Source organism: Schistocerca nitens, chromosome 4, assembly GCF_023898315.1.
Source record: "Schistocerca nitens isolate TAMUIC-IGC-003100 chromosome 4, iqSchNite1.1, whole genome shotgun sequence".
In the NCBI taxonomy this organism is placed as follows: Eukaryota; Metazoa; Arthropoda; class Insecta; order Orthoptera; family Acrididae; genus Schistocerca; species Schistocerca nitens.
The window spans coordinates 43,191,300-43,204,548 of record NC_064617.1 but is presented as its reverse complement, the minus strand read 5'-3'; positions in this window follow the sequence as shown (position 1 = coordinate 43,204,548).

Below are 13,249 nucleotides of genomic sequence, written 5' to 3'. Positions count from 1 at the left end.
GAGTTAAGATTTAATTGTAATTTCTGGAAGCTCTACTTCAAACAATGTGTAGTTTCAGTACCTATCATTGTGATGATATATCAAGGGCCTAATGTCTCGTCGTGACACAGTCAGTCCAGGGCCAAGTTTCAGATGTGGAACCTGTGTTGGTTAGAATGACAACAATGTATCAGCTTAACAGTGAACCTATCTATTTGGACCATGTTGGTTTTAAAGGATTTTCTAGCGTTCTTAACATGCCCACCCCTACCATAGAAATCCTTAAGCCAGTTCTAGTGGCTATTTCCTGCAGGAAACTCATTTGTGTTACAGCAGATGCCACATCTTCAGCATGTATAACAAAATCACCTTTACATGTTCAGTATATTCTTTGTAAGAAATTCTTACTATTTTCCCTAACACAGTATTAAAAAGCATTGGGAACAGGCCATCACCTTGTCGTACATATGTTTTTGTTTTGAAGGCTGTGAAATTTATCCCATAAGATTTACTTCACAGAGTGGTATCTGTAAGTGTTTAATGGATTAGGTTTGTCAGTTTAGATTTTATACCAAATTCTCGAATTATTTTCTCTTTAGTTTTTCTGTCAACATAATCAAAAGCCTTCTTGTTATCCACAAACATAAGTACAATGTCCTTTGAATTGAGTAATCAGTGATGAATTACTGACTTGAGATAAAATATTCGTACTGATCATGGCCTTCCCTTCCTCTAAAGCAAGCTTGATATTCACATAAATGGCTGTCTAGTATTGTTTTTTATTCTGCTTGATAAAATTTTGGAAAATACTTAGATGCTACTGACAGAGAGATTACTATGTAGTTGTTTACATCCTATTTATTGTCTTTCTTATGCAGTGGATGTATCAAGGTAACTTTCCATTCCTCTGGGATATTTTCTTCTGTTTCCCAGATATCATCAAAGAGTAAATGTAGCTAATTTGCTTTATTTGGCAAGGACAACTTCAAAAGTTCAGCTGTAATAAAATCTTCTCCACAAGCTTTGTTATTTTTGAGGGTGTTAATTCCTTCTTCAGTTTCTTATATAGCACGAGGTAAATTGTCTTCACAATTTTCATTACTATCTGAGAATTCAAATTCATGAAAAATCTTGAAATTATTATTTAACCCAATTTGGCAGTTTTCGTTTTAGAAACGTATTTGCATTTTTAAACCCCTTCAATTTCTTCTTTGCAGTTTGATAAAAAACATGGGAATTATTTTTGTGTATTTTCAAAAGTTTCTCCTTCTCAAAGGCTTACTTGATTTTTCTGATTAATCTGGTTGTTTTCTTTCTTTGATGTTTAGATTGATCATGATCTAGAATTTTCTTTGAGCATTTTTGTCTTACTCAGCCTGCTGCCATGTTTAGACACTTCTGATAGCTTTTAACTGATTCTTTTGTTAGTGAGCCTGTGTGCATTATGTTATAGTAACTTTTGCGAACTTTTTTTTTTTCCTTTATTAGATGGGAGTTTTACTTAAAATTCACCATTCCTTACTACTTTCAAATTCATAACTTCCATTGTACTTCTTTGTGGAATAGGCACCTGACCTAACTGAAATTTTTATGACATTGTGTTGTGAGATATCCATGTTTTAGCTTCCCTTGGGAGCTTTCTAAGGTGGGTTGACATCAATTTCAAGAGAGCTTTGACACAAAATGATAGGCCTCAATTGCATTGGTTCTTCTGTGAAGTGGGTGATGTCCTACTTGATTTATGAATTTCTTTACTTTCTGTATATTTCACTGCCATAATGATTTTGGTCTCAAGCCCTTAATGAGCACAATAAAATATGTGGCAGGGGGGTGAGAAACATTTTTTCATTGAGCCACAGAATTCACAATACATTCATTACACATGCTGTTTCTCTGAACATGTTAAGAAATCACTGTGCAGTTTGAGGACAGTTTGGTTTCAAAATTGTAATAATTACAAGAAAAATATCTTCCTCCATTTGGAAAATGCTCATTTGACAGGAGGTCCACTAGCAGTTAGCAGTTAGTCTTCTTTTTAAATTACTTTCAGTTACATTTACTGAAAATTCTAAAAGGCCTTGAATTTTTTTGTGGTGGTTCATCATTTACAGACATGCATCAAGGTAGTCTGGCAGCTGTGGCAGAATTTCCTAAGCCTAACCCCCTCCTCCTGTCCAGGCCAAGTACTTGAAGCGATGCTGCAGTCAATAGTAGTGTCATAAATATTGTATGAAAATTTTGATATTTCGATAAATATCTCTTAGCCTGTACTTGAAAATGTCTAATGGAGAAGCCTTGTCAGTGTTCAGTTCTGTGCTTCCAGGAGTCCTGCTGAGTTTTCAACATTTTATGCACAATATTTGAATGACATATTGAACATGCTCTTCCAGGTGCTAGATATTCAATCTGCCAAGCAACCATTTATTGTTGTTCATGCACAACTGTGTATAAGAGTTTGATTGCTGGTACCCACTGCACAATTTCATGCGGTTTGCTGTTTGGAGCCCTTACTCATATTATGTGAAATGGAAATATTGTGTGTTTTTTCAGCACGTGCCCCCAAGCCATGTTCAAATTGAAATACCTGATACAAAACAATGTTATTGGCAGTTGGCACACTTTATACATAGGTGTACCAACTTGAGCTTTAATTATTTCATCCAAGCTATCTGAAGTTTCCAACATGAAACAGGTCTCATCACATTTCATTTCATGATTATGCCTGTGGCAGACCTCAGTTACACCTGATTTGCTACTTTGTTTCACCTGGATGTGTTGCTGGTGCTCTATATAGTTAATCTTTGAAATTACAAAATGAGACTTCTTATCCTAACTGAAAAGAGCAATATACACAGGATGGTTGTGTATCCATAGGAGTCTCCTGATCTGCTCATATATTGGGCAAACATAAGGTAAGAAAGCAATTCTCAGTTTCTCTTACTCTTTCTCATTCTCAGTCTCTTACTCTTTCTCATTCTCAGTCTCTTACTCAGCTGTTCTTGAAATTGACTGCTGCACCCATTGAATTTGATCATGTGGCTATTCATTCTTCTGAATCACTTTTCTTAGGTGATGTAATTCATTGGCGAGGCTCTCTTTGTCTGAAAGTGTTAGGGGTCTGTGGATCAGAGACAGAAACACTAAATTTGTTCATAACAATATTGTGAATAGTTGCTACTCACCATATAGCAGAGATGCTGAGTGACACACACAACAAAGAGATGCTTGGAAGTAGAGCTTTCTCCTAACATGTCCTTTGTTGAAAATAGCTGTGGGCACTCTGTGGCAGCATGTTATGCCAACCTTCCTAAACACCCAGAATCCCAACCTCTCACCTGGTTCACATTCGTCTTTGCCCTCTGGATTGAGGGTGAGGAGACCCTATCTACATTCTTTCAGAACCCAAACACCTTCAACCCCATTTACGTCATGTGGTCCCATTCTACCCAACAAGCCACCTTCCTCGATGTGACCTCCACCTAAAATATGGATACATCAGTATGTCTGTCCATGTTGAACCTACCAACCATCAGGAATACATCCACTCCAGCAGCTGCCACTCATTCCTTACCAAGAAGCCCCTTCGAGACTGCCTTTAAGTATATGGAAGGTGTCATTGAGGCTTTATAGGCAGTAATTACCCTCCCTACCTTGTATAAAAACTGATCTCGTGCGCCCTGTCTTTCCAGTCACCACCCACCTCACAAAGTCCCACTGTCCAGCCACAGAGGTGCATTTGCCTTGTGACTCTGTACCACCCAGGACTGGAGCAACTGAATTAAATTCTCCACCAGTGTTTTGACTACCTCTCATTCTACCCCGAAATAAGAAATTTCCTACCCACTACGTCCCCACCAAACTCCCACACCAGTACTCCAGTGGCCAATGATGCTACACAACCTCTGCTTCCTACCTCGTGGACTCTTGTCTCATACCCTTGTAATAGATGTAGATCCAAGACATGTCCCCCACATCCTCCCACCACCACCTCCACGTACTGAAGTCCAGTCAGAAACATCACCTATCCCTCCTTTGGTGGGCAACCTGTGAAATGAGTCTTGCGATCTACAACCTAGGCTGCAACCAACCACTGTACTGCATTCTACGATGGTGGGACAAATAAGAAATTTCTGTCTGCATAAATGGCTGCTCATACACTGTGGCCAAGTAACAATCGAACCACACTGTTGCTGAGCATGCCACCAGACCCAGTGCACTGCTGCCAGTATCATCTTTATGGCTACACTCAAATATCATGGCAACACCCAGCCAACTGTGTAACCTGGCTACCTTGTCCTCCCTGCTGCACCAGTTGCAATGGTGATCATGCCATCTCCTCACAAGATTGTCCCATGTATCTCAATGATTGAGTGTCCTGGAGACCTGGGTCGAGGAAAAACATGCCTTACCAGGTCACTCGCAAATTGTTGACTAGTCAGTGACCCTGTGTTCTACCATCAGGCAGTTGGAGATCGAGACGTGTGATGTGTAATACAGCACTGTGGTTGTTAAATCACCCAGTGTCACAGCAGCAACCCCGTCGTCATTCTCCTCCTCTTTTTCTCCAGCTGTGCAGCAAGCCCCCTACTTTCGTCTCATGGGTCAAAGTCACCTGCTATGCAACTGAAAGCCCAGAAGGGACAGAAGGAATACTCCCATGAAGAATTTCTATGTCCCTTCAGCCAACAAACATTTGAGTCCTCTAATGCAAACCAGAAAGGATCCAAGAAATCAAAGAAAGGCAAACCATGTGCTTCACTATCGGCTCACAGTTCCTCCTTGATGGTGTGGCCACATGACACCCTTCTCTGGCTGTTCACCTTGTTGCCGGTATGCACCTCCTGCTCTGGACCACAAAGACAGACAGAGCGATAATGCCAACCCTCTGTAGATCTTCCAGAGGCTGATTCTCCAGCCTGTGTCCCCTGTAGCAGTGATCCTTCAAAAGCTGCCACTCAATAACCGCTGAGGTGACACTCCTCTTGGCCGAACTTCTCAGTCAGCTTAACCTCATTTGCCTTATCGTGGGGGTACCCACGTTCCTTTCACACTCCATGCACTCCTACCCTCATCTGGAACTCTCCTGCACAGCCCAATTTGCCCATCATTTCATCACTGTCTCTGGTATGTACTCGAGCAACAATTACCCATTTGCTATCCATTTTCTGACTCCTACCCCACCTACGTGCACACCCAAATGGCAACTTCCTAATGAAGACTAGAGATTTAATGCTTCCTGGCACCCTTCGAGAAACAACATATACCCAGTTATGATGCCCAGGTCGAATATCTTACAAATGCTGTCATTACCACCACACAGTGTTCCAATCTCTCACTATATCTTTACCGTGCTGTGTCCCAGTCCCTTGTTTGACTGAGACATGTTGTGACTCTACTTGCATGCAGAGATGTGCTCTACATGTTTTAAAAATTCAGTGATAGCAAACTGCATTCATTCTAAACCCTTGCATGAATAGTATCATCACACCCTTCAGGATATCAAAAAACTTGCTGGAATTAACTAGTCCTTTTAATTGTTTCACTCACTCTTCTGTTGTGTGGGCCAACCTCAGATGGCTCTCTGGGACCAAGAATCATTCTCAAATTTCTGCCCTGGTAGCAGCAGATCTAGTCATATTGGACCCTGTCACTATCTCTATAATCTGTAATTTTATAATGGTCTGTTACTCATTTCCCCTTCCATGATCCTTTAGAATACCACACCAGGTCATAGTTGAAGGTTGTTCATTCCAGCAAACTATGCTGTACTTCTATTTGTCACTGCCATTATCCTTACACCAGCCTTCATAGATCTAGCAGCTTTAGTCTACATTCCCACTATGTTGGCTTGTGTTTTGTGGGCACTTTTGTCCTGCTCTGTGACAGTGGCTGTGTGTAGTGGCTGGCAGCTCTAGTGAATTCAGGTACTTAGGCTCAATTAAAATTCAAATATTTTGTGATTCTTCATTTGGAATATTATGCAGTTTCATCAATCTCACTTTAATAAAATTTCACATGTATCTACTTGTCATTGCACGTGATTCATAATCTGTCATTATATAATTTACCAACTTACTAACACTGAGATGAGCATGCGCAGTGATATGACATACCACTGACACATTTCAAGCGGTTTGATTTATGCTTAGATTCAGTTGATGTAAAGTTATTCACCCGTTCAATTTCTTTGCAGGAGCCACAAGAGGTGCACCAAGAGGAGGTATTGGCAGGTGAGATTTTTGCTTTCTTCAGTAGCTTAATTAAACGTTAAAGTTATCACTTTAATATTTTCTTATGTGGTATTTTTGTTCTATCTGTTTCTTGCTAAAGTATTTTAGTGAAACAGTTGCTCAAAATTTTATACATGAACTTGACACTGGATATTAATTACATAGAGCATAATTCATACTGTAAATTGGCAGTGTCTTTGTAACTACAAAAGATTGGTCACAAATGTTTAAAATGGATATTGCGGCTGACGGTGAGGGAAATGTGATCAAAGAGAAAGAACACAAATTTTTAAGTACCAAAGTTACATTCAGAAATAAGTCATTGTAAAAGTAAGCTAACATTACAAATTGGCACACTGTGATAAGTAGTAATATTTAGATCACAATTCCCTTATTCTGTAGTCATGGCTCTTATTAAAATCATCATCTTGAGATAAATATATTTAGGTATACAACTATCACTCAGCATAGGTGAGCTTCTTAAAGAGGAAAATTGCCAATGTTATTGGGGACTAGAACAAGTTAGACACATTCATGGACAGTGATTTAAAACGTCCTCCTCATGTCTTGAAATGAAGAATATTGTCCCTGTAATCCGCCGCCTCTCCCAAAGCAAATGGAGACTTATGTAGTCATAAATAATATAATCTGCTTCACTGATTGCTGCAGTCTGCCAATGTTGGGAAAATGTTCTGAATGCACAACTGCAGAAATCACATGGTTTTGTAGCAAAGTACTTGTAGAGCCATGTTCAAAGTGCATTTTCAACCCAAAAGGAAGTTTGTGAAGATCATTGAACAAAGCGCAGAAAGGATGAAATCTGAGGGTGCAATATCAGGTGGAAACGGTAGGTGCAGAATGACTTCCCAACCCAGTAGTTGTGTAGTGTTTCTTGCCAGTCTAGCAGAATGCTGGTGGCTATTATTGTAGAATAGCATCACTTCTGACAGTCTTCCTTGTTTTTATTCTGGGATTGCATTTGGAAGAAGTCTGTTGTTGACAATAAATGCCAACAGGAAACTTCTACCTCATGCAAGCAACTCTTCGTACACCACATGGCCACTGTTCCACCAGATGCACAACATTATCTTACGTGGATGCACGCAAGTCTTTCTATGCAGCATTGCAGCTTTGTTTGGACTAAAGCATTCCTTTCTATTCTTTCCCTTACAGTAGCAAAAAGACAAACTTTCTAGTCATCAGTAATGGTTCAGGATAGGAATTATCCGTGGTGTTCACACACTAATCGATAACAAGCAAGTGCATAATGCACATAAGGCCAATCAATAATTTTTCTGATTTGACTTGTGGTTCTCATACTCTTCTTTTCTGAACCTTCTCTATTGGCTTCATAGCCATTCTTGAGTGTCTGTTGAAATGTTAACATGTCTGTCCTGCTGCGTTATTCAGTTATTGATAAAAAAAAACATATTTCTAACTTTGTAGGCCCTTTTTTGGTTTCAACTGTGCACAGTGTCAGCCACATTATATATATTTCACACATACTCATATCCTGCAATAGAACACACCTTATAAGACCAAAAATACATTTTTTTGGCAAATCACAGGCAGGTCAAACAATCTTAAAATTTCAACATGATCTTGAGAATGGGTATAAAGCTGAAATGATGACTGTGTAAAACAAATGAACAGTTAATAGTCAAATGATGGAAATATCTTTAAAATGGAAGGTAAAGCAGATATTTGTGGTCAGTGAGACATTGGTAGTAAAAGAGGAGGAGAGATTTGTGAAGACAGAATCAGTTGGGAGGAAAAGAGATAGGAGCCAGTGTAGACGAAAGGAAAGACTTAGGGACACCATACACCAGTTTTGTGCTGTACTTGAACACATAGGTGTGGGAGAGAGAAATGTTTGGTCTGAGGTCTTACACTCTTTTGTATAAGAAAAAAATTAACTGGGGTGCATCAGAATTATTTTTGAACCATTAAGGAGTTGCGGAGTCAGTGGGCTTATCAAAGAAAGACAACAGCAAACAGTGTAATTGAGAGAGTTGACATTGACAGTGGGATAGACTGTAAATCAGTGGGAGAAAACTGAGACAATGGGAGAAAGCCATATACATAGTGACAGTGAGGGTGAGGTGCTAAGTATGAATGCTTCACTACAGGGAGAGACCAGATAAATGAATATAGATTATTGTGTGTTAAAACAGTGGGAATATGTTCACATGCAAAAATTTCTGGTGAGGAAGGTAAAATGTGTACTGAGGCAGCTGGTTCCCAACTGTACTGTCAGTATTTTATAGAGGAACATATTCACCTTTCATGTGCTCCAACAGGAGCATTTTACCAGTGGTTTGCTCTATGGTAATATGTGTTCCATGAGATACTGCTGGTAGAACTAGAGCAAATGGATAGTTGTTTGTGATGCAGTAGGTTGAATCAGAGAAGGTGGTAGTCTGAAAAATTGTACTGTGGAGCCACTATTGACTACACTACCTTTGGTTGCATGTTGCATGCAGTGTAATCCTGTATTGCAAAACATACAGATACTGAAGTTCATAATTTTGTCCTTGAGTAGAGGCCAGGGATGTAATAAACATTACTTATCAATAATACAGTGTCTGCTAATGCTTTATTTTCTGTGCAAAAGGCAATGTTCATCACTCTGATTTTAGATGATTTTGCTTCAGCTGTATTTCTTCCCACAGAAGCAAAGAATTACTGAAATTAGTATCTTATGTATTTTTATGCCTGAAATGAAATAAGCAAATTTTACACAACATTTTTCTATGAAAGTGTGGAAAGACAAAAATCCAGGATGGAATGTAACAGTATTATGAAAAGGGAAGTTGCTACTCACCATATAGCAGAGATGCTGAGTTGCAGATGGGCACAACAAAAATATCCCCACATTAAAGCTTTCGGCCAGTGAGGCCTTCATCAACAATAGTCACTCTGTTGTGCTTACCAGTGACTCAGTATCTCCACTATATGGTGAGTAGCAACTTTCCTTTGCTGAATAATGCAATCTGTTATTTCAGAAAACTAGTAATAGGTATTATGATAAATCTTGTATTATATTTTATTACAATTAAAATTATCTGGAACATAGCAAAACAAAAAGACTAGTCATAAACCATATCTCCAGTTTCCCCCTCTGTGGCTTGGAATGAACACAGAGACTGGATAGATCATGGAGTGTGCAAAGGTTAAATATATTGAGAAAGTGTATTAGCATCATGATGTCTTTGTGAAGTAGGAGGCAAAAATAATAGTAACAAATGGGTTTGAAAAGTAGGGATGGAAGACAGTTTTTCAGGAGCCCAAGACCACCACAGCTAGGGCACAGGATGACAGCTCAACCATGAGCTAAATGAGAAGGAAGAAAACAGATATTACTTATGAACTTACAAGCTCAGCTTGAGATGCTATTCAGTAATGAATTATTGTAAAATGTGTGTGTGCTCAATTTCATTTAATTTTTTAAATTAGTTTAATTTACTTTCACTCAACTATAAAAAAGTACTAAATGTTATACTTATGTGTAAAATGATGAAATGCCTGCTGCGATATTGAGTATTTAGTCCCCGTTTGTTCCCCGACATGCCCACACATTTCAGTAAACAGAGATCAGTGCACTCTCATGTAAACCACCATTATTTGTGCAATGGGTAGCATTTTATAACCTTTTGCCTGTTACACTGACAATGACACATGGTGGGCCTTTCTTTCAGGGAATGTTTCATATGATGTTTTGATTGTTTCTAATTGGGTTCAAGTTATTGTCAATGACATAAAATATATTTAACTTGAATAAATCTATTCCTGGTTTCATCAAGATACACCTAGTGAAATTGAGAATTGATGTTAACTGCACTGACAACAACCTTAGATCAGGGGGAGTGTGGCACCAATTTCCATAAATATATTTTAAGTCACTTAATAATCTCTGAGTGTCTTATTGCATCAGTGGTAATATTTTGAGCTTGTAGTAATTCGCTTCTCTAGTCAGTTGATGCCAACAACTTTAGCTAAACAGACAGCATGATTAAACACCTGAATAATCCCACATAATCCTAAACACCCTATACCACAGTATATGCTTCAGCTGACAAATTTAACTAGCTGAGAGTTTAAACAGCAATGGCAATCTTGTCCAAGTGAGCTGCAATTTGAATTTCAGTGTCAACCTGAGCATTCCAATGGGTAGCAGACATATAATATAAAGATCTCCCAAACAACTTTTTCAGGACTTGTTAGCATTGTGGACTGCTACTGAATAGGTTTTAAAAAAGCCAAATCTCTTCAAATAAAGTATCTGCTTCATGGAAACACTTGGCCACATAAGGCTAAGATGAGCACATGGAGAAAATTGACTGAAGAAAGTGTTAATTTCCTATATATGACCCTATAATATTCTGTCCCCTATCATAACCATGTCTGTGGCATTCATTAAGAGGAACGGGGTGTTTTACAAGTGTTGATTGTATTGAGTGTGGAATAGCATTTCTTGTCTCCTGATTTCAATCTATGAATTCCAAAGGCAAGTCATGTTTCATATTTATCAGTCCCCTTAGCATAGTAAATACGACGTAGGGTGAATGTTGTTTGTTTGGTATGATTTGAACTGGGAGTTGCAGCAATAATAATTAAGTAATGCTTCTCATTTTCTCTCTGTTCCAATATGGCACCACTGACATGACAACTAGAAAAAAGTTCATTCTCAGTATCACATGACAGATAATGCATGAGTAAACACTTTCCAGATTCTTGTTGGTCTCTAACCTTGCTTATGTATTCAATTGTTATAGACAGAAGAGCTCTAATATTCACAGGAAATTTTCATTAGTTGGACCTTCAATTTTTTGAGCTGAACCTCTGAATGTCAAGCCTCTTTACCAAGAAATAATATCATATCAAGCAACATGAGAGCTCCAATGCAAGTTGGCTATTCTATGGATGAACAGGAAATGTTACCTTGTTTACTTCCAAGCATCAGCATTCATCTTTCATGTCATTTTATTTCTTCGCTTTTATGATTCTCCTGTGAAATATTTTTACAAATACAAACATTTCATTTGGTGTGTGTTGTTGGATGAAAAATATATTCCATATACTTGTTTTTAACGTAAATCACCCTGAGATGTAATCAGAAATGTGTTACTTCTGAACGATGTTGGCAAGCCTACCAAATTGTAATGTTGTATTACAGCTGCCAATGTGTGCATTTGTTGGGGAAAAAATTTTGATAGAATTTACAAGAATATTTGAAGAAAGCACTTTTTTCGCTCCATCACAATGTGGATTTAGTGCACAATATCTAAAGAAGAAATAAAATAACAGTGAATACAATCAACTTTGCCAAATTAACACTGTTCTACAAACAAAACTACTTTTCTATTTCTGAAAAAAAAAAACATTGTGATCCTATGTGTACTTAAAGTGCTGAATTCAAAACTGTATTTAGTTTTTTTTTTTTTTTTTTTTTCTGTCAGGGATTGTTTATGAATAATCAAAATTTTATTTGTCTTTTCTGTTTCTGATATTGCGGCAAACATGAGGTGAAATTCGATTGACAAATTCATATTTTTATGATGTTGTAATTTCATCACATTAATGGAGGGTGAGATTATCATATAAAACAGAAAGCAGAAGTGGAAAAGTAGAAAAGTGGAGACTGGGTGCAATGGTGGTATGAGGGCTGAGCAGTGCTGGAATGGGAAGAGCTGGGTGGGTGAGAAAAGTGACTAACCAAGGTTGAGGCCAGGAGGGTCACAGGAACATAGAATATGTTGCAGGGAGAGTTCCCACCTGTGCAATTCAGAAAAGCTGGTGTTGGTGGGTATGATGTATATGGCTCAGGCTGTGAAGCAGTCACTAAAATGAAGGATGTCGTTTTGGGCATCGTGCTTAGCAGCAGGGTATCAACTTGTTTCTTGCCACAGTTTGTAGGTGGCCGTTTATGTGGACAGACAGCTGCTTTCTCATGCACACATAGAATGCAGCACTATGGTTTCATCTTAGCTTATACATCACATGACTGGCTTTACAGGTAGCCCTGCCTTTGATTGGGATGGGTGATGTTGGTGACCAGACTGGAGTATGTGGTGGTGGTGGTGGTGGTGGTGGTGGTGGTGGTGGTGGTGGTGGTGGTGGTGGTGGTGGTGGTAGAATGTATGGGACAGGTCTTGCATCTAGGTCTATTACAGGAATATGAGTGATGAGGTAATGTGTTAAAAATCCTTCCTAAACACCCAGAATCCTAAACCTCCTCCCCTCGTTCAGATACATTGAAGAGATCTTTGTGATTTGGATTGAGAGTGAGGCGGCCCTATCCACATTCCTCCAGAACCTCAACAGATTCTCCTCCATTGCTTCACCTGGACCTTCTCAAGCCAACAAACCGCCTTGCTAGATGCTGACCTCCACTTCAAAGATGGCTAAATCACTGCGTCTGTCCATATCAAACCTACTAACCACAAGTAATACCTCCATTTTGATAAATGCCACCCATTACATACCAAGAAGTCCCTTCCATACAGACTTTCCACCCACGGCTGTCACATCTACAGTGATGAGTGGTCCTCCTCAAAATATACCGGGGGTCTCAATTACATGTTCAGAAAATAATTATCCTGTAAACCTTGTACAGAAACAAATCTTATGTGCCTTATCTTTGCGGTTTACCACAATCCCCAAAGTATCATCTTTTGGCTACAGAGGACTATTCCCCTCGTAACTCAGTACCACCCAGGACTGGAACAACTCAATTACATCCTCTGCCAGGGTATTGGCCACCTGTCATTGTGCTCTGAAATCAGAAATTTCCTGCCTACTATCCTTTCCACCCCTCCCACTGTGGTATTCCTCTGTCTACCAAATCCACACAATATACTAGTCCATCCCCGCACAATCCCTGCTCCCAACCCCTACTTCATGGCTCATATCACTGTAATAGAACTAAATGCAAGACCTGTCCCATACATGCTTCCACCACCATCAACTCCAGTATTGTCACAAACATCATATATCCCACCAAAGTGAAACCAGTCGGGTGGTATACAAGCTGAGCTGCA